This window comes from Schistocerca gregaria, chromosome 2, assembly GCF_023897955.1.
Source record: "Schistocerca gregaria isolate iqSchGreg1 chromosome 2, iqSchGreg1.2, whole genome shotgun sequence".
NCBI classification, from domain to species: Eukaryota; Metazoa; Arthropoda; class Insecta; order Orthoptera; family Acrididae; genus Schistocerca; species Schistocerca gregaria.
Window position 1 is genome coordinate 801,519,415 of NC_064921.1, and position 23,757 is coordinate 801,543,171.

The 23,757-nt window shown below is 39.7% G+C and overlaps 1 non-coding gene across 1 annotated transcript; it reads left to right on the forward strand.

Annotated features, from left to right (window-relative positions):
• Positions 1–23,144: 23,144 nt before the first annotated feature.
• On the forward strand, positions 23,145–23,219 carry Trnal-caa (transfer RNA leucine (anticodon CAA)). Its single transcript has one exon. It is a non-coding gene; the product is annotated as a tRNA-Leu (tRNA).
• The last annotated feature ends 538 nt before the right edge of the window (positions 23,220–23,757 follow it).

Below are 23,757 nucleotides of genomic sequence, written 5' to 3' on the forward strand. Positions count from 1 at the left end.
ACTACCCTGGCAGAAGTAATGTCCATCATAAAATCTTGGCCTTATTCGGCGAATATTTACTATTTGCACGATATATGAGAGAGTTATTCTAGGTCTAGGTGGCAATAGTTAGTGACTCACCCTATATATATATATATATATATATATATATATATATATATATATATATATATATATATATATATATATATATGCATCACTATTGCCACCTAGACCTAGAATAAGTCTGAAATTATTATGATAGTAGCTGAAAAGTTTGTGGAACAATGGCGTCCATAATATGACGTTGGCTTTTTGTTTTTAGGTGGGGTCGTTTCAGAGATATTAAGGTCAACTTTGTTTTTTTAAAATGGGATGCTATAGTTTGGTACTTTTTTCTGATAGTGTCTGTTGAGACGAATCCAGTAAGGTATTTGAAGGTCAACGAAGGTCAAAGAGGTGTCATGAGCGTCCATTTACAGAAGGTGCTCGAAGTGATGACCACTGGTATCAGTGCAGTGCTGCAATCTTTTTATTATGGACTGAGTAGTATTCCTTATCATTTGGGCACTTATTGAAGGACATGCCCTGAAATTCTCTCTCATATATTGTGCAAATAGTAAATATTCGCCAAATAAGGCCAACAAAATTCAGTGAAAGCTAGAGACTTATACGCTGAACGATATCATCAATGCACTCACCCTACACGTCGTATATTTAAATATGTATATAATAAATTGAGGACAAGTGGAACTTTAATGCATTGGAAACATATCCAGCAAAGGAAAGTTCCAACAAGGAAACGGAAGTTGGTACTCTTGCCACTGTTGTTCCAGATCCTTGTGTTAGTTCCCATCAGATTGCAAGGGAATCTGGCATGAGCCAGAGTAGTGCTGTTTGTGTTCTGCAGTGCCATAAATATCATCCATACCATATCAGTGTCCACCTAGAATTAACTGGAATGGATTGTATACATTGCATTGAATTATGCCGATGGGCTCAACTACTGATTCAGAGGGATGACACATTTATTAATTTGATTTTACTTACTGATGAGGTTATATTCACGAACCATAGAAATTTGCATAACATGCATTATTGGGCAACTGAAAATCCATATCGGCTGCGGTAAGTTACACACCAAAAACTGTGGTCGATGAATGTATTGTGTGGGATTTTTGAGAACAGAATTATAGGCCCCTGTTTCATCGAAGGAAATCTTAATGGTAGAAATACACACCATTCCTGTAAGAAACATTAGGTCTGTTATTGGAATAATTACCTTTAGGGTCAAGGAACAGCATGTGGAATCAACATGATGGGTGCCTGCACATGTTTTGTCTCGATAGCGACTATCAGAAAATAAATACCAAACTATAGCATCCCATTCAAAAATAACAAAGTTGACCTTCATATCTGTGAAGCGATCCCACCTAGCAACAAAAAACCAATATCATATTATGGCCCTCATTATCCCATCCATCTTTTGTCCCACAAACTGTTCAACTCCTATCATACTTTCGGAGTTATTATAGGTGGCAATAGTTAGTGACTCACCCTGTATATAAATTACAATCTAACTTCTGCATCATTTCAGTGCAGTAATGTGTTCATTGTGAATAAGTATTTAGTAGTTCTATTATATGTTTATTACCTTATAAATAAAAAAACATTGTCTTAAAATTATAGATTCAGTGTATTACTGCGATCTTAATAAATGAGTGTTGTAAAATTATCCTTTCATAATAACGAGACGGGAGTCTCAAAGGACACATTTAATTATAAGATCTTTCATATAGTGTTCATTAAAAAAATGACGATCATTACACTTGGGACCTATGTTGTAAATATTTGTCATGTATTATTGTTTTTCTGACATGTTTTACATCCTGGAAAACCTCTTCACAGTGGATCAATTGGAATGAAAGTAAATCTAATCCAATCTAATCCAGCCTGAGCAAAACTTTGAAACATCGTTGATACATATCACTTCATGATTCTGTGTCAGTTCAGTTACATTTATTTTATGAATAAAAGCAACAAGTACAAAACGCTATGAGAAGGCTGAAGGTTCTTACATAAGGAAGCTAACTGAACAACAGCTTTCTTCGAGACTTGGGAGGTTACATGGAAGAAACCATGGTGGCTTGCTTTCAGTATTCTGGTGTAGCAGTTTCGTGGTCCAAGTCGCTATGCAAGGGGCTTCAGGAGGGCCTAAGCCTACAAGTGCCCCGTTGAGATGAGAAAAGTACCTGTTCAATATGGATGTCAACTGCTACCCCATCTTTATTGTACATCTCAAAAGAATTTCTGTCCGTCCAGTACAGTGTATTCCCCCTTGTTATATGACACTATGTATGTAATAACAACCAATAAGACAAGAACGTTCAGATATGGCACCAGCCTAACCAATTGTTATTTACTTTTTTATATACCATCTTAGGTAATTTCTTGCAATGTTCCACCAAGTTTTAAGCTTCAGGACACATACCTGTTCCATCACAGTGGCAATAAGCATAGAGTTGCCCCTCCAAGAATAGTTTCAGCTGACAACTTAGAATTGTTATCATTCACTTCCTTCTTTTCATCCCATGCTGCTGGCTGAAGTATCTCTTGTGGTGCTGTAGTCGAGATGGTCTTAGAAGATCCCTTACAGGTCGCAGTGGCAGTGCTGTTGCAAGCTATCAATTGCGAAGTGCTAACAGCTGTAGGCAAAAGCAGTAGCCATCTATAGAGGTGCGACAATACTGAGGCGTTGCCATAGAGACGTTTTCAATATCGTGTTACCTTATTGCTAGAGGCAAGCCCCCAAAGTATGTAGAGTTCATGGTGTTAATTCTCTTGTTACTTTAACCCTTATAATAAGGAGTATTTTTTGTTACACTGAGCACAATTGGGGACTTTAGTGACCCCAACAGAATTTATTTTTTTATCAAGGTTAGTTTTAATATTGGTAGAATAAAATCACATTCCTTATTTTTTCCACAACCTAAAACATGATGTCAGTGACATTAGATTAAATTAAAATGGATAATTTTTTAAATTATTTATTTCCATGAAATTTACAAACGATTCTCATGAAACTACAAACATTTTTAAATTCCGAATTGACATTTATTACGCATTACACTTACAGCAATAAATTGCAGAGTGTTTTTTACACACAGAACATCCACATTTTGAACATTAATCGGTGAATTTTCTATCCTCGGACCTTTTACAAAACGGTCACATTCCTCTTTTTTTGTCTGTACTGTTCATGGAAGTACCGGGGAAATAATTTTGTCTGGCTTTCTTCCAATGAGCTGCTTTCCTAATTCTATGAGAAATGCCCGTCTCTTGTAGTTGGTCCTTTCTGCCCAGTCTGGTGTAAGATGTAGCCATATGATAAATGCATTCACTGCACTGATATCAATCATGTTGTAAAATAATACCATGGGTCACCTTCTGCTCATGCTCTTTGTAGAGTATGTTCTAACCAGCTTGTCCATGGTATCTAATCCTGATTTTGTTTTATTATAATCCAGAATCATTACTGGCTTGCATTCTTAACGATATTACTTCATTGATTGCATTGTACTGAGCAAAGTTACAACTTTTCCCTTTTTTGGACAATATGAAAAAAATTGAAGCATGCTTTTGGAATCCAAAATTAGATGAATGTTTGACTTGACCTTTGGTCTGAGTGAAAGCTTGTGATAGTTTTCCTTTATTTTTTCTAATTGTTCCTCAGAGTGTGAGCTTGATTTTCAGAAGTTCTCTCGCCAAATTATGGCTAGAGAAAAAATGTCAGTTGTTACATTTCTACCACTGTTTTCTAAGTCTTTCACCATATCTAAAGCAACTCTCCTGCCTTGACCAACTTCACGAGGTTCATAATTTTTTACACATATTTTCCTGGTTTTGAAGGAATATATTGCCGAAATGGACATCTACCACGAAATGCAACAAGTTATTCATCAATTGTTACATTGCTGTTTGAACATATGCTTCTTGAAATGTGTGTACCCACATTTCAAATATTTCTCTAATGGGAGTCAGCTTGTCAGGAGCACAGTTGTGACGCTTCACATCTGCGTCATCAAATCGGATTACACCTTGAAATTTGCGTAAAACGATTTCTAGCCATTGCTTCACTAAAAATGGGTCTACCATCCCCTTTGTTCCACAGATGTGTAAATGCTTTATTATGGGCCTTGTAAGCACCTGCTAAGATCAATAAACGGATAAAGCACTTCAGTTCAGTACCCTCTTTGTTAGTCCACTTACATTAGCAATGTTTCTCCTAAGAAACAACTTAAAAGCTGCGAATTTTGTTGGACTTGGCTTTGCTCGCATTATGTTCTGTCTCTCTTCTCTTCCACAAGCTCTTCTCAACTCGTGTTTGTGCCACAATTCTTCTTTGTTTTTAGACCTACACAAAATAAAAAAAACAAAGGGTATATCTTGAGGCTAGACTCTTCCGCACATTTACAAAAATACAATGTGTACTTACATATAACAGTCAGAAATATGTGTTACTTCTTGTTCAGGCTGGACATCTGCGCTGTCCAGATCTTCTTCTGAACTTCGTCTGATTGAGGAATACTCTCTTCTAAGACGTCCATTTCTCCATCGCTGCATGAGACATCAGAAACTATATCGCTGATATCACTATTTGATTCCCCAGATAGAGGATTATCCTGCAGTAATATTTCAAGCACTTCATCTTCAGAAAGGTGACGAGAGATTTTTCACTAAATGCAACACACACAATAGTAGTCTTCACTTGTATAGAACTAGTATGGAACTGTCGGTTTATAAAGTATTTGCAAGAATCACATGTTACAACAATATTTACAAGAATAAAACAAAGGAAATACAGCAACAGTTACGGATTCAGTGCAGCATTATTGAGTAATAATACCGCAAGAGAGAAAATGGGGTAGCATTTAACCCCAGTGGTATTCAGTGGTTCTGTCTTGATTTCCTGCAAAACTTAATATTTTCAAAAAGTTATATTAATATATTATGAACCCATTACTTAATTCAGGAAAAGTCCGAATTTTTCATCATATTCAGGAATAGGAAATAAGGTACATTTTACAGAAAATTACGGCCTGGGGTCATTATAGACCCCACGGTATTAGCAGGGTTAAAAATGCGAGCTGGTAAGATGAGGAACATTTATCATTTCTTGTTTCAGTCTTGATTGGAAACAAAGCCTGAAATATAAAGCTCCTGTTTTTCACATTAGTTTTCTGTGCCTTTGTTTTAAGAATAATATTGCACTAAGAGTTCATGTTGCTCTTTGTGATGATGGTTCCATTGTGTGCAGTGGCCAGTTAATGAATGGAATGGGACATCATATTCAAGTGTGTTAACCCAGACGGTGAATTACTAGCACTCACACATTTTAGAAACAGCTCTAAGTCAGTTACTAAAACAGATGTCAATTATCTAACATTAGCATACCACATTTACAAGACATTAAGCTTTACAAAAGCTATGTGGATAACACTTTATTAATAGTGAAGGGGGAAAAAAGTAGTATTAGTGTCATGACTTGCCATCAGGTACCACAAATGACCCAAGAACCAAGAACATGCACCATGAACAGCACATGTCACTGTGACCTGCCGCACCAACATGTGAACTCTGCTTTATAGGCAGAGGTGCTCTGGATCACCTGTTTCCATTTCACATTGATCATGCGGTCAGTCATTTACTTTGTAACACATTTGGAGAAAACCAAATCGTTGGCTGATCTCTCCAAACTACGTGGTCACCAAGATCACCAGATATGAAATCTTGTGTTTTCCAGCTGTGGGGTTACCTGAAGAACATGGTTTTCATATGGGACACTAACATACCTCAGAGGTTGATGATGAGCAGAGTGAGGGAGGTAGCCAACATCCCACTGGAGATGGTCTGGGCAGCAGTAGAGCAGTCCCTAGTGCAGTTCCAGGCTGTCATTGATGCAGATGGTTGTCACGTAGAGCAACGATTGTGACCTGGAACGTAAATACGGTGTGCAGTTAAGAAATGTTACCCTCTCATGCGGAAACTGAAATATGATTCTTTATGGTTTATTCATTATTTCTCTTCCAGGCATGCCCTTACAAACGTTTCCACTAAGTTTCATTTTCCTACGTTCCCTCATCTTTCATGGGGCCCTCTCATGCAGCGAAAGTTGAATTATAACCACAGTGAAAAATGCCAGAATTCAATAAACTTCCTTGACCTCAAAGAGCACATAAAATACCATTAAACAATGAAATGTTTTGACATGGTATTGAAGTAATTAAACAAATAGCAGCTGCTACTGTTTTCAACCTGCTCTCGTGGACGTAATGTCCAAGGAAGATAGAAAAGGAATAACTAGAAACAAAAATAAGAACAACAATCAGACAGGCACCAGGGCAGCATGCATTAATTACTTTGGTGCTGTTATCAGCTAACTGCTAATGTACTGGAACCATGTAATGTTACAATAGCTTTTTCCACCAACAATGAACGGTAGTAATAGATCACGAAATGAGATAAAATCCAACAAAGACAAATTTTCTTACTCAGTTACTTACAAGATACAGCACTGTAAGTCCTCAGTACAGTATATAGGGTCAGACTGGACAAAAATTCTGAACTGCGTCTAAAGAACATATAAATGGTTTTAGTTACAATATACTCAATAAATCTGCGATAACTACTCACACTAACGACACAGGACATGTTTTGGAATACATGGACAATAATCTGACAATACTTCACAAACTAAACAAATGCCACATGGTGAAGATCTATGAAGAACTTGAAATTTTTATAGACAACAGAAAACACACGCATAGCTGAGAAAGTGGCAATTGAAGTTTTTAGAAGCTTCTCAAGCAAAGCTGATGGTGCGAAGTGACTTCTGCTGCTATCTGTGTTTGAGTGACCAAAATTGTAAAACAACTCCCAAATCACCAAACCGAGACATAAAAAAATGGTTTTTATTTTTCATGCTTTTGTGTTTTGCAATAATTGTTCTCTTAAATGAAAAGAATGTGAAGAGTTAAGCACTTATATATTTGATATCTATGTCTTTGATTCGCACTGTAAGCTAGTAATGAATACTCCTTGACTTACAAGGCACTTTATGCTACACCTGTACAATTGATGGACTGTTTATACTGTTGGTTTGTATATGTAAGACATATAAAGATGACAATGCATTTTTATGGTGAACCTCATGGTCCTTCCAGCTGAACATATTGTAGGAAGCTTTATTATTGTTTAAAATTTCTATGTCTAGTGTCATATTACGTTCACAAGTGCTGATTATACCTTATTTGTAGGGAAATGAAAGTCAAAACAGATAACTGACTACATCCAGCAAACTAAAATGTAATGCAAACCACCAGTGCACCTGAAGATGCGGGTGTGGGCGCTTGAAACGCATCGTGGGTGAAAATAAAAAAGGACAGACACAGATAATTATTGTTATTTCTCTTTAATTGTAGTATTCTTGTTTTATAACCATAGTGCAACATAGATGATATCAGACTATCACCAGCTTGTGTAGGAAAGTGACCGCATTTATGAGATGATGGGTATGAAAGGTGAACAGTAGTTGAAACAGATGTCGGACAGAGTTGTAGCCGATCTGTGATGTTATCTGATTTGTAGATTGAGTATGCAGTGAAGTAAGGCAACGAAAAGTTGAAGGATCAGGTTCGACGACGACACTGTAATTGCGTAGAGGTGCAAAATGGCTCTGAGAACTATGGGACTTAACTTCTGAGGTCATCGGTCCTCTAGAAATTATAACTACTTAAAACTAACTAACCTAAGGACATCACAAACGTCCATGTCCGAGGCAGGATTCGTACCTGCAACCGTGGCAGTCGCGCTGTTCCAGACTGTAGCGCCTAGAACCGCTCGGCCACCCCGGCAGGCTGCGCAGAGGCGCCAAAGGACTTGGAACAGAAGTGGAACCGAATTAACAGTGTCTTGAAAAGAGACTGTCAAACGAACTTCAACAAAAGGAAAACAATAGAACTGAATGTAGTCGAATGAAGTCAGCCAATTCTGAGGCAATAAGATTTAGAAATAAGATACAGAAAGTGGAAGCTGAGTTTTGCTACCTGTGCAGCAAAATAATTAGTAATGGTCAAAGTAGAGAGGATGTAAAATACAGACTGACTGTAGCAAGGAAAATATTAATGAAAAAGAAATGAAATAAATTCGAACACCACCAAGTATTTTCTGAATGTATTTGCCTTAAGAGAGTTATCAGCCCAGTTTTCGAACTGAGGACCACAACAACAACATGACATTAGTTCTAATATAGCGATAATAATATAAATTAAAATAGAAAGCACGAAACACACACACACACACACACACACACCAGCACCAACAACAATAACAACAATAACAAGATACAACAAAGTGAACTGCAGACGTTGGCAACACTACAGAGAATAAATATCCAGAATAAACACACTTTTGTAAAGGGACACTCTTGAAAATCGCGAAGTATGACTATGAAATATACACCAAAATAAGAAGAAAAGCACATGTTGAATTATATAGAATAATTAAAGCAATTATTACCGGACATATGTTAAATGATGACGGGAAATCGTACGGGGAATGAAAAAAAAGCGTCAACTAACCAGAGTAACTACTGTTTCAATAAGTAATTTTCAGTCTAAAAATACGCAAAAAAAACTTGAATGTAGATATAAATTGAAATCCTACTTCATCACAAATCTGAATCACAATATATGCTGTAAGCCACTGATGATGCTTCGAAAATGAAAAGAAGCAAACCGCTTCTGACGAACAAACAGACAGACTTTCCCTTTTCGACAATTAGACACAAGATACAGAAAAATACTTTGTGAGCTTTCTATAAAAAATTGTAATTGAGAAAACTGGATGTAGCGATTTCTAAAACTTTCACCGTGTGTAACGTGTACTTTAGATACCGTATTCAATTGCTGAGCAAAACTGGATATAGGTAGGCCCTGTGTTGCGCATGTGAAGTTTATACTTCAAGAAATGCAAAATGTGCAATAAAGAAACTGAGTCTAATTAATGTCAAAAGAAAGTAATTGTGTGCTCAAAGAAAACTATATAACTAAAACTCAATACCGAAGTACATTATGATCGTTGCTGATATGAAGTGCAATGTTTGACTTGGAATGTTCACAAAATAAAATTACTGCTCTAGTAGGAAGAATATGTTTGAAATTACCAACGTTGTTCACTGAAAATTAATCTCCTTGCTAGAAATGCACCTGACTATCCTGACTACGGACTGTTTGCTCAAGAATGCAAGGCGAGATCTAGCCTGAAGTAAAAGTGGCTTACTTCTTGCTCAGCTTGCTGTTTTTGCCTCTGGAGTACCAACGCTGTCGAAAGCAATAACAAATCAGCAAACGCAGGAGCTGATGGAAAATAAACTACTGACTACTACATTCATTCTTTTTTGCTTTTCAGAAACGATCGGTGACTTCGTGTGGTGTAAGGTGCAATGCACACCCGACAGTATAGTACTCGAAACTTTACTATGGAGGAGGAGGAGAACACTAGTATTTAACGTCCTGTCGACAACGAGATCATTAGCGACGGAGCACAAGCTCAGATTAGGGGAAGATGGAGAAGGAAAGCGGCCATCCCCTTTCGAAGGAACCATTCCGGCATTTGTCTTAAGCGATTTTAGGGAAATCATGGAAAACGTAAGTTAGGCTGTCCGAACGCAGGTTTGAACCGTCGTCCTTCTGAATGAGGTTGCACTGTGCTATCCACTGCGCTACCTCACTCGGTTATGGAGGATGTTGTGCTCTAAAGAAAATAATTCTTGAGAAATCAAACCCTGATTATTGGCAAAAAAGCTGCACAACACAAGAATACTTACAGTTACAAAATTCTTTCATTAAAAAAAAAATTACACGCACTTCAACTACCTGCGTTATTTGTGACATAATGGAAACAAAGAGATGTAATTATCACTAAACTTGAAGGATATTAGTAATCTGAGGGGCAAAGATTTCTTTCGATTAACAGTTCTGACAAAGAAACATTTCATTGTTGCGTATGCCTTCGTTATCTTTAAAATTCCTTCAAAATCTTCTCCGTTAACACAAAGAACGACAAAGTATTATCAATGAGTTTTCAAAGTATCCCAGGTAGCTTGTCCCAGATTCACAAAAAACAGACTCATTCTCTGCCAACTCAAGTGCTCACTACAATGCCTCAAATAAGAAAAACCCGGCGCTGCACAAGTGACTGACGAGAGTGCCAACAATAGATAAAAATAAACTCACAGTCAAGGATCTGGTTTGCTAGTCGTGGAGTGCGCTCATTCATCTTTGTCCTAGTACAGTGAAGATGAATTATTTACAGTAATAGGAAACATGTGAGAATCTTACAGCTCAATTAGTAAAAAGTGGTGGTACGCCACTGTCACGAAGGATAAATAGCATTTATACGATTAAGTAAATTTAGCGCACTGTCCATTTCTGTGTTCACTGCTGTCATGTGCACACTGCATTTGTTGAGGCTATACAGCGCTGGACTGTTGTGCGAATCAATCGTGGAGACACTTTGGTGCAGTACGTTTGTACGCGACTAACAAAGAAAGCGCAACTGATGCAAGGCCCGCAATAGACTATATGCTGGTAGGACGTGTGGCCTGCAGTTCGTTGTTGTCGCTTATTCAGGTGCAGCGACGGGTCGGTAGATCACAGAGGGAAAAAGGTAGCCTTTGTGTGGCTGTGCTGTCGGCTTCCCATGCGCAGTAGGCGCGTCTTCCCTAAAAGGCACCGCCTACCGCCTACCACGCCGGCATTTTTGCCCCCGCTCTGCGCATGCGCTCCGGGACAATATCGGCAGAAGTCGCCAGCTAATTATGTGCCGAGCAAGAAGCGCCGCACTCTAATTTAAAGCTTCCACATTTCTTTCGTTGCCAGTAATTGACCACCGGCGATACTAATGATTATGTGAATCACGGCGAGCGGGGCCTGTTATTGCTCGTACACGGGACCACACCAGCCGTCCGTCTGCTTCTGCTGCGAAAGAAGCGGCTCTGGCGCAATCATTCATTGACGACACCAACTCTGCCCCGGTAATAACTAGCTCGCCGTGCTGGCCTACGACCTGTCATTACTTAAGTTGTATCCAATATGAAGAAAGAGATCGCAGACTGAACGAGACGAAAAACATCACGTCACATACAACAACTGGCACAATAAAACGTAATAACAAGTTATAACTTACTGCTTTACATTTGGAAATCCACTCACCAACCAACTCCACCGTACCGTGAGAACCCGTTAACAAAAGTATGCAAATATAAAGCCCACTCCAAAACCTTTCCGAAATACGAAGTAACAATTAACGCAGTATCGCGAAAACTCCCCGAGTTTATACTGTAATTTTTATCGTTGTATTCGTAAGAAAATTGAAAACCTATGGTCTTACAAATTGTACTAAACATAATGGTAATAGTTGTGATACATTTCGGAATTTTTCGTGTACCCTAATAAGTAGTTTTGTGTTGATTAAAATATACTGCTTGTAAAAACGTTGACTCAATTATGCATATTAATATAGGTCTTGTTTCTGGTTTATCTATCACTAATATATGATGCAGACAACCAAATGGTCTAGCAGTAGGCTCCAGCATAGGGCCACAGCTAACATATTCATTAACCACCTTGAGCAAAAATTGTTCAATAGCAACCGCCCCTGTACACAACATATTAAGTTTTACAAAAGGTACGTGGATGACAAATTACTAACAACAGAGACGGAAAACTAACCACTCGTTGAGACATTAATTCAAGCATTAAACATCATGTACAAGAACATTCAGTACACTTGAAAATTTGAAAGTCAGAACTCAATAAACTTTTTGGATTTCACTATCACCAGAAAAAACCAGTGAACACATACTTAGCATTTACAGAAAACTCACAACTACATATGACAATATCCATGCTTCTTCATGCCACCTGCATGCACGCAAGAGCTTACAGATTGACGTTGCACAGAGCACACAAAATGCCATCAAGCAATTAATTGCTCCAAAACGAAATTAAGGTCATCAAATAGACAGCAGCTGCATATGGTTTTCAATCTGCACTCATAGAAAAATACATAAGGAAGTGAGGAAAGGAACAGATAGAACCATAAATAACAACAAGAAGCAGATAGACATCAGGACAGCATGCCCCCCCCCCCCCCCCCCTACTTTGGTACCATGTCACAAAAACTGCTAGTGTGTTGAGACCATACAATGTAAGACTTGCTTTCTCCAACAACAATAGATTTGGTAACAGAGTGTCACTCTATACAAAAACCAGTAAAGATAAAACGCAGTTAGTGCCCCTCCGAATGAGTCAGTCTAACTGGACGAAGCTTCCAAACTAGATTCAAAGAACACATTAATGCACTTAGTGCCAACAGACCCCGTAGATCTGCCATAGCTACATTCAGGACACAAAACCCTCCTTTGATGACACAGATAATATAATAATACTTCACAAAATAAACAAAGGCCACAAACTCAATCTCTATGAACAATGGTAAATTTTCATTCACAGTGGAAAGTACTGACAGAACAAAGTAAATGAGAATGCTGATACAATGGCAATGAGCTTCTTTGAGAGCTTCATGGACATACCAGATGATACATTGTAATTCCTTCCATTTTCTGGTTCCTGAGTGATCTTAATAAAGTGTAATTCCCAAAGCATTGTACAGAAACAATAAGAATTAGATAATGTTGATACTAAGTGTTCACATTTTGTATTCTTAGTTCTTTTATATTATTTTTATTTACATCTTTATTCTCGTGTATATGCAATAGTAACACTTTTAACAAGTTGTTATAAAGAATGAAAAATGTTGTAATTGTCATATGTATCTATTGTCAACAATTTAAGTAAGTAATGATTGATCTCTGAGGTAAGGCACTACATCTTAACAACGTTATAATCGTTAGTTTGTTTACATTATTGGTTCATGTTCTGTGCGACAATCTAAGTTTAAAATATATATTTATTAAGAACCAAATGTTCCTATGCACTGGAATAGATTATAAGTAACTCTATCATCGTTTAAAATTTATAATCTTAATGCCATATTACGCTAACAAGTGCCTGTTACACGTTTTTATAGTAAAATGAACCACAACAAACAACTTTCTGCATACAGCTAGCAAATCTGTAACATAATATCATAATTCCAGCTGAGATAACCCTTTCACTCGAAATATTCTGGGGTATTCGAAATCCACCATATTGTGGTTTCTTCAGTAGCTTTCCTCATGTTGACACTAAGCTTATGGTATCATAATCCAAATTATGTTCTTATTCTGGGAAGAAATCATTTCTTATGTCTTCATTCTCATGAATTATCACTATCCAGCTCAACTTGACATGAGGGTGGGGGTGGTCATTGAAAAATCAAAGATATTTATTCATGTCCCCCCCCCCCCCCCAAAATTTACTTATGACCTAGCGGTAATCAATGTTAATAACATCATTTTCACTGAAGCAGAAATGTTTATTTTTAATGCAGAACTAAAATATTGTCCACTCAAAACTAGCAACCGACTTACTCAAAGCAAACAAAACAGACACGATTCAGCCCACTACCAGATTGACTGGAAGAGTACTTCATCTATAACTGGCTGTTTTTCAGGGGCTACACAAAACATCATCAGTTTACAACTTTAGACACTTTTATTTTAAACTCTACTAAACATTCAATGGTTATGCTATTGTCATGAGGTGGGATGTTTCTACAACATGACATTTGTTTGTTACATGCACATGTTGTTTGGTTGCCAGACAGCGATGTGGGAAGGAAGATTATATGTTGACCAGCACTGGTGAAGAAACATTAGCATAATTTATACCATGGAAAGTGCTATACACATTTATACATTACTGCATAACTAGGTGAATGTCATAGAGGACTATATGTGTTAGTTACATACAGTATTTTGCAAGTCTTGCAGTGGAATGATATTAGCCACACAAACATTACAACATTCTTGCTACATATTACTGTTGTGGAAGTCTTCATTTTACATGATATGTAGCAGGACAAAATTGAAGATTTTAATTTTAAAGCAGAATGGATCTTTGGTCTTCATAATTAATATGGATTTTTAGATTTATGTTAAAGCATCACACACCATAATCAACTAAAGAATTTATTTCTATTAAAATAACACTTAGAATTTGGCAACAATTTACTTATACAACATTAATTTATTTTAGAAAACTTTTAAAAAATTGTCTGCATTGGATGAATTTCTCTAATAGTTTTTGTTCAATCTACTTGTTGTGTGTGAAAATCTGAAGCTGTTCATTATGGCAATATTATATCTTTCTTGAATTATATTCAAGTTATTGTTTATATTTTCAAATTTATGTTTCATCTTACTGATGAATGAATAGCATTGTAGCATAAGGCTTTGATGTATTCTTTAAACTGTATATTGTAGTTACATCTAGTTTCTTCTAATGTGTAATAGGACATCCAAATCAAACAATTTCATAAATTTCAGAATTTGTATAAATATTGAGATGGTTTTCATTGTTGTGGGTAGCCTATGGAGGAAGCTGCTCTGGTACAGCAGATCTTAAAGCTATTTGACTTCTTTTGAGAAATTCAAGACACATGTTATTGGTATACATGTTGCTTATCATTATTTTTTCTAATTTGTTTCTTACTGGTACACAGATTATCTGTAGATAGATTGCCTATAAATTAAGGCTGGTATCTGTTAGCTATAGTCTTTTGCTTGATGGTTTCCATTTCTGTGTGGTGGTTTCCATCACTCAATGGATTCTTGCTAAATCAAGAAAACTGTTGTCTTGTTCTTATCATACTCATGTGGAATTACAAGTTTGTATTCACATTGTTGGAAACGAAGAGACAGGATAGAAATCATCTTTATTGTCATCACTAATGATGAATGTATGATCATAACTTTCGTAAAACTGAATCTTTTGTGCTTATGAGAGGTTTCTGCTGAATAGCTTTTGTTACTCAATGTCCTTAAGAAATATTTTGGATATTGCTCTAGATATGCTGGCACTTATCGCTAATCCACTGACATTGTATATTTTGTTGTTGAAAGAGAAATAGATACATTTTATAGTGAGCTCTAGAAGACATACGAATTTAATAATTTGCCCCATAAAAACTAATCTCTGTTTAATTTGGTTGCATTTTATAGTGGATATTCACCCCACATATTGATAAACAGTACATACTGGTAACATCTAAGGATATCTTCTTAATTTTGTGAACCCACAGATATATGCAGAGAGCGTGGAAAATGGAGAGTGGAAGAGCTGGGCTGACAAACTTTGATTGTAAAATTTCTTTTTCCTTATTTTTGTTTCTTTCCTTTTTCTCTAAACCGCATCAACAGCAAAGCCATTGAGATGCCCAATGTCGCTTCGTTGATCCAAGTACTGGAAGCGAGGACCCGTACCACCAGAGCTAATACGGCAAGGATGGCAACGATGGCACGCACCTCATCAACTGCGGAAGGAGCTCTGAGAAGCTCATGTGCAGAAACCAGCACGGTTTCAGGAAACAGCGGTCATGCGAGACACAGCTTGCCCTCTTTGTGCATGATGTACAACAGGCTCTAGATACCGCCTCCCATGTTGATACCATACTTCTCGACTTTCGAAAGGCGTTCGAATCAGTTCCACACTGTCGCTTGCTAAAAAAAGTGCTCAGTTAAGGTCTATCCAATCACATATGCGGTTGGATAGAAAGTTTTCTAACAGACAGGGAGGTTTATGTCGTCTTGAACGGGGTAACTTCAACAGAAACAAGAGTAACTTCAGGTGTGCCCCAGGGCAGCGTAATAGGTACTCTGCTTTTTACGATTTATATAAACGATCTGGTTGATGATATTGACAGCGGCCTCGGACTGTTTGACTTGATGCTGTAGTCTACAGGAAAGTAGTATCACACGAAAGTTTTGAACAACTCTATGAGGATTTGCAGAAAATAAATGCGTGGTGTAATGACTGGCAGTTATCTCTCAATATTAGTAAGTGTAACCTACTGCGTATAACAAGGCGAAAATCCCCATTAATGTACGAGTACAAAATAAATTATCAGTCTTTGGAAGCGGTAACATTAGTCAAGTATCTGGGTGTGACTATTCGAAATGATCTCAACTGGAATGATCAGATTACACAAGTAACGGGTAATGCGAACTCTAGATTGCGGTTTATTGGTAGGATCCTTTCATTAAAGGAAATAGCTTACAATACGATAGTTCGTCCAGTCTTAGGGTATTGTTCGTCTGTATGGGACCCTTACCAGTTGTGTCTGATTCAAGAGATTGAAAAGGTCCAAAGAAGAGCGGTAAGATTCGTGACTGGTACATTTAGCCATCGCAAGAGCGTTACAAATCTCATAGAAAGTTTGAAGTGGGACACAACTGCAGATAGACCACGCGCTAAACAGAAGGGGCTGCTCAATAAATTCCGAAATCCAATCTTTGTCGAGGATGTAGAGCATATATTATTACCACCAACTTTCAAATGCCATAATGATCATCATTCAAAGATAAGGGAAATAAGAGCTCGTACTGAGGCGTTCAGACAGTCGTTTTTCCCTCGCGCGATCCGCGAGTGGAACAGGGGGGGGGGGGGGGGGGGGGGAATATGACTTTGGCGCGAATTGTGCCCTCCGCCCCACACCGTTTGGTGGCTAGCGGAGTATATATGTAGATGTAGATGTAGAAGGAGCAAGGTGCAGAGAAAGTGGAACTATCACGCTCTGTAATGGAACTGAATAAGTGTCACACTGCAAGGCACAACAAGTGTTCAAATGTTCAAATGTGTGTGAATTCGTAAGGGACCAAACTGCTGAGGTCATCGGTCCCTAGACTTACACACTACTTAATGTAACTTAAACTAACTTATGCTAAGAACAACAGACACACCCATGCGCGAGGGAGGACTCGAACCTCTGGCGGAGGGCCGCGCAGTCCGTGGCATGGCGCCTCAAACCCCGCGGCTACTCCGCGCGGCAAGGCACAACACCACTGTTCGATGACATTAGCAAAAAAGTTGAAGAGAGAAACATTACTTAAGCGAATTTAATAGGAAAACCTGGAAAGTTCTGACTTCATATTGATCGCTTTACAAATTGCCATTGAAGTAAACGGGAAATGCGTTACTGAAAATCAGGTGACGTGAATATCGAAAGTTAAAAAAAAATAAACACACACACACACACACACACACACAGAATGGACACAAACGGGCATTCGCCATCAACTAGTAACGCAGCTAACGTTCCTGTAGGTGCTCAATTAGTAATTCAAAGTAGTGCACATAACGAGCAAACAGCGGCAGCTCAAAGCCACGCACAAACTTACTCAAACTAGAGAAGTCACAATTTGTACCTCAATTAGCCTGGCGCCACTTACTACGTCAATAGGCGCTTGAAACAAACGGTCTGCCCACACAGGCACTTACCGTACCCTAAGCTAAGCCTCAGTTCAAGTTGGAGGCTTCACAGCTTTAATACTAAGCAGGCACTACCCGTAATTTAAAAGCACTGTAACAGTGAAGTGCACCTTAGGCTACTCAAGCACCACCAAATGAGTATCATACTTGGCGTAGAACTTCACAAAAGAAACGTAAGGACCACCACAGACACGAGGACGACGGCGACAGACACGTGCGTTTTTCCTTATTATCACACAAGGTCAACTAAATAAGCGTGATCCGGTGGGAAGAACTGGAGCTAATCTCTATTAGGACATTCAATCCCCATGTCATTAATGGTGAATTTTTTAAGGCCCTCTTAGTTACTTTCAGAAACTTGATCCCTATAGCTGCTTTACAATTAAAGTTTCTAGTCGAGTCTCTCTTTTTGTCCTCGAAAGATGACGTGTATATATACTTTTCTAAACTCATATCGTACCAGCTGCGAATAACGTCTCATCGTAATCAAATTTTTCAATGAAATAACCACACTCCGCGTTGCAGTCACTTTCACAAGATAGAGGACATCGAATTCTATATCCTTGTGTCTATCATATTTTACTATGTCAAAATTGTTCACAATACCACCGAGTACGTCCTTGGAATGTTCCATATAGACCTAAGCATACGCTAGAAACGTAAACTCAAACGCTGCGCAGTGAAATCAAACGAGAGCGACGGACGAAACGCGAGCGGCGTGAAATAAGCATCGCAACGTCGTGGCTATATTCAATGCATCGCCTTAATTGCGTGTTTGGAAGATCAGTTTGCGTTTCAGGTCCCTGCAAGATTGAAGGACACGCCTTGAACACGAGTTTACAGGGGGAACTAGCGTAACAAATCCGTACGTGTTTCAAAGCACTATTGCCTCCTACTGAACAACGAAAAGGAAATGCGTAATTTTTGAGAACATTTCTCTTGAAGAACAACGGTTTATTTTTACTTATAAATGAACATGAACAGTCAGAATCGCAATAAACTTCTTTTTTTACACGGTTGCCAGTTTCGGTCCGTTTTAGATCATTTTCAGAACTTCCTAACTGCGTTTGTGGTGTCATAGCGCCTGCTCCGTTCATCACCATCGTCTGCCATCAGCGTGGCAGGTCTGAAGATGGTCTAAAACAAACCGAAACCGGACTTTTATGAAAAGATGTTTTTGCGATTGTGACTCTTCATGTTCATTTAAAAGGAAATACAACCCCTGACGACGTTTCCTCTGTACAGCAAGGAATATGGCACTAAGCCAAGCAGTCGATAAAGTCAATGTAAGAACTTCTGCTGCGCTTTTTTCTGGCTATCACTGCACTACATAGTCAGTTCACATCACACTGATGGTGGAAATATTGCAATAGTTTCGGAAAAGTTTTTAAACGTTGCTCAACGGATAAATGGGTAAGGCCGTACCGCAGTGGATACACCGTTTCCTACCAGACCACCGAATTTAAGTGCTGTTGGGCGTGGCCGGCACTTGGATGGGTGACCATCAGGGTGCCATGCGCTGTTACCATTTTTCGTTGTGCACTCAGCCTCGTGATGCCAATTGAGGGGCTATCGACCCGATAGTGGTGCCTCAGGTCACAGAAAACCATTATAACGATCGCCAGAGCGGTGTGCTCACCACACGCCCCTCTATCAGCATCCTCTGCTGAGGATAACACGGCGGTCGTACGGTCCCGATGGGCCACTTGTGGCCTGAAGATGGAGTGGTAACAGAGAAATGCGTATAACGCTATATACTTATCCATAGAGAAAGAGATTAGACTAAACACTGTGTCCAAAGAAGTAAACTGTGTGATCAAAAGTATCCGGACACCTGATTGGAAATGACCTAAAAGTTCGTGGCGCCCTCCCTCGGTAATGCTGGAATTCAGTATGGGTGTTGGCCCACCCTTAGCCTTGATGACAGATTCCACTCTCGTAAGCATAGGTTCAATCAGTTGCTGGAAGGTTTCTTAGGGCGACGTTCTCATGTCGCTGATCCTGAGCGCCATTGCCCTGGACGCTCAGTGGCACCCCACAGCCGGCAAGTCGCAGCCTAGCCGGGGACGGGCGGGGGCCCCCACTCTACTGTGGCGCCGCCTTTATTTGCTGCTCTTCGGGCGCAGGCTGGCGGCTGCAGGTGCTAACACGACGCGATGGCCCACTGGGTGGACAAGTCGGCCGTAACTCTCCCGCTCCTGGCCGCCAGCCCACCGCAAAGGAAGACTCCTTGTTCTGGTACTGTACTCTGGTCTGACACGACCGCAAACACTCTTAATACTGTGTACACTGCAGCTGACAAGTGCATTCATACTTCGTTATGGTCTTGTTACAAGATGTGAGCATACGATTCAGGAGAATGCCCGGGGACAACATTTTGTGCTGGTGGGATTGTCGAATGATGATATCATGAGGACTCAAAGCTGCGTCATTATCGAATGAGTTACCTATCGATTACTCTTAATGTTTTTTTTTTCGAGTATATTTTATACTGCACGTGGTTGTAGATGCCTAATGATTCTATAAGGTGTTTGCCTGACAATGGTAAGGACTTTTAGTGATGTTGGAGAAGGAGAAATATCCTGAAGAGCCAAAGAAACAGGTACACTTGCCTAACATCGTGTAGGGTCCACGCGAACACGCAGAAGTGCCGCAGCACGACATGGTATGGAATTGGTTAAAGTCTCAAGTAATACTGGAGGGAATTGAATTCATGAATCCTGCAGGGTTGTCCATAAATACTAAGAGTGCGAGGAGGTGGAGATCTCTTCTGAACAGCACGTTGCATGGATGCATGACATCCCTGATATGCTCAATAATGTTCATGTCTGGGGAGTTTGGTGGACAATGGAAGTGGGAAGTGTTTAACCTCAGAAGAGTGTTCCTGGAGCCACTCTGTAGCAACTCTGGACGTGTGCGACGTCGCATTTTCCTGCTGGAAAATGCACAATGGAAATGAATGTGTGCAGGTGATCAGAGGGGATGCTTAAAGTACGTGTCACATGTCTGAGTCTACATCTACATCTACATCTACATTTATACTCCGCAAGCCACCCAACGGTGTGTGGTGGAGGGCACTTTACGTGCCACTGTCGTTACCTCCCTTTTCTGTTCCAGTCGCGTATGGTTCGCGGGAAGAACGACTGTCTGAAAGCCTCCGTGCGCTCTCGAGTCTCTCTAATTTTACATTCGTGATCTCCTCGGGAGGTATAAGTTGGGGGAAGCAATATATTCCGTACCTCATCCAGAAACGCACCCTCTCGAAACCTGGCGGGCAAGCTACACCGCGATGCAGAGCGCCTCTCTTGCAGAGTCTGCCATTTGAGTTTGCTAAACATCTCCGTAACGCTATCACGGTTACCAAATAACCCTGTGACGAAACGCGCCGCTCTTCTTTGGATCTTCTCCGTCAACCAGATCTGGTACGGATCCCACACTGATGAGCAATACTCAAGTATAGATGGAACGAGTGTTTTGCAAGCCACCTCCTTTGTTGATGGACTACATTTTCTAAGGACTTTCCCAATGATTCTCAACCTGGTACCCGCCTTACCAACGATTAATTTTATATGATCATTCCACTTCAAATCGTTCCGCACGCATACTCCCAGATGGAGTATGCATGGAACTTCCGACACTATCTACTAGGTTATTTATATATATTGTGAAAAGCAGTGGTCCCATAACACTCCCCTCTGGCACGCCAGAGGTTACCTTAACGTCTGTAGACGTCTCTCCATTGATAACAACATGCTATGTTCTGTTTGCTAAAAACTCTTCAATCCAGCCACACAGCTGGTCTGATATTCCGTAGGCTGTTACTTTGTTTATCAGGCGACAGTGCGGAACTGTTGGGTCTAACACGATCGCTGTTTCCGGAATCCATGTTGATTCCTACAGAGTAGATTCTGGGTTTCCAAAAACGACATGATACGCGAGCAAAAAAAACATGTTCTAATATTCTACAACAGATCGACGTTAGAGATATAGGTCTATAGTTTTTCGCATCTTCTCGACGACCCTTCTTGAATAGTGGGACTCCTGTGCTCTTTTCCAATCATTTGGAACCTTAAGTTCCTCTAGAGACTTGAGGTACACGCCTGTTAGAAGGGGGGCAAGTTCTTTCGCGTAGTCTGTGTAGAATCGAATTGGTATCCCGTCAGGTGCAGTGGACTTCCCTCTGTTGAGTGATTTCAGTTGCTTTTCTATTCCTTGGACACTTATTTCGGTGTCAGCCATTTTTTCGTTTGTGCGAGGATTTAGAGAAGGAACTGCAGTGCGGTCTTCCTCTGTGAAACAGCTTTGGAAAAAGGTGTTTAGTATTTCAGCTTTACGCATGTCATCCTCTGTTTCAATGCCATCATCATCCCGGAGTGTCTGGATATGCTGTTTCAAGCCACTTACTGATTTAACGTAAGACCAGAACTTCCTAGGATTTTCTGTCAAGTCGGTACATAGAATTTTACTTTCGAATTTACTGATCGCTTCACGCATAGCCCTCCTTACGCTAACTTTGACATCGTTTAGCTTCTGTTTGCCTGAGAGGTTTTGGCTGCGTTTAAACTTGGAGTGAAGCTTTCTTTGCTTTCGCAGTAATTTCCTAACTTTGTTGTTGAACCACGGTGGGTTTTTCCCGTCCCTCACAGTTTTTAATTGGCACGTATCTGTCTAAAACGCATTTTACAGTTGCCTTATACTTTTTCCATCAACACTCAACATTGTCAATGTCGGAACAGAAATTTTCGTTTTGATCTGTTAGGTAGTCTGAAATCTACCTTCTATTACTCTTGCTAAACAAATAAACCTTCCTCCCTGTACTTCTGGAAGTACATGGGTCCCATATCACTCCAACTGCACAGGCCTCACATCATTACAGAACCTCCCCCAGCTTGAACAGTCCCCTGCTGACACGCAGGATCCAAGGATTCATGATGTTGTCTCCATACCCTTACATAACCATCTGCTTGATACAATTTGAAACGAGACTCGTCCGACCAGGCAACATGTTTCCAGTCATCAAGAGTCCAAGTCGGTGTTGATGGCGAGGCGTGCAATCATCAAGCGTACAAAGTTCGGCCTTCGGCTAAATTCCTTATGAAGAACAACCATCATGAGCGCTCTAGTATTCAGTGTCAAGTCTTAATAGCAGTTGTCTGTTTTATTTATTTATTTTATGACCTACAATGGACCACTTTAGCCAATATTATGAACTAGGTTATTCTTTTTTTTGTTGACCCAATAATTTTTCATTCTTTCAGATCGTGCCCTTCTCTCCTCATCCAAAGTCAGCCTTCCCATTCTCTGAAACTTCCTGGCAGATTAAAACTGTGTGCCCAACCGAGACTCGAACTTGGGACCTTTGCCTTTCGCGGGCAAGTGCTCTACCAACTGAGCTACCGAAGCACGACTCACGGCCGCTACTCACAGCTTTACTTCTGCCAGTATCCGTCTCCTACCTTCCAAACTTTACAGAAGCTCTTCTGCGAAACATGCAGAACTAGCACTCCTGAAAGAAAGGATACTGTGGAGACATGGCTTAGCCACAGCCTGGGGGATGTTTCCAGAATGAGCTTTTCACTCTGCAGCGGAGTGTGCGCTGATATGAAACTTCCTGGCAGAAGGTAGGAGACGGATACTGGCAGAAGTAAAGCTGTGAGTACCGGCACTGAGTCGTGCTTCGGTAGCTCAGTTGGTAGAGCACTTGCCCGCAAAAGGCAAAGGTCCCGAGTTCGAGTCTCGGTCGGGCACACAGTTCTAATCTGCCAGGAAGTTTCATATCAGCGCACACTCCGCTGCAGAGTGAAAATCTCATTCTGTTCCCATTCTCTGTTTGTTAATTTTTATTGGCAGTGTGATATGTTTGTCCTGAAGGAACTTGAAAGGATGTGTCTTGTCTTTCAAGTCCTCCAACGTAATCTGTAATTTTATCATGTCCTCCTTGATCTCTGCTATCCATTTAATGCCACTCTTACTATTCCATAACTTCTCAATTATTCTCCTGTTTATTTTACTTTCTGTTGTCTTCATCCAATGTCCTAGGAAAGAGATCCGTTTCTTTTTCATTGTACTTGTCACTGGTTCTATTTCTTTATAAACTGTTTCATTTGAAGCTACTCTCCAAATTCCGTCGTTTTAGTATTTTTTATTTATACATGTTCTGACTATCCTTCTTTCTATTCTGAGTAACCTGTTTATTGCTACAGTGTTGGTTGTTTTATATATAGTTTCGCTAGAATATGTTATCTGCGGCTGTGTGAATATTTTGTAGTGTTTCTGTTTTATGGCT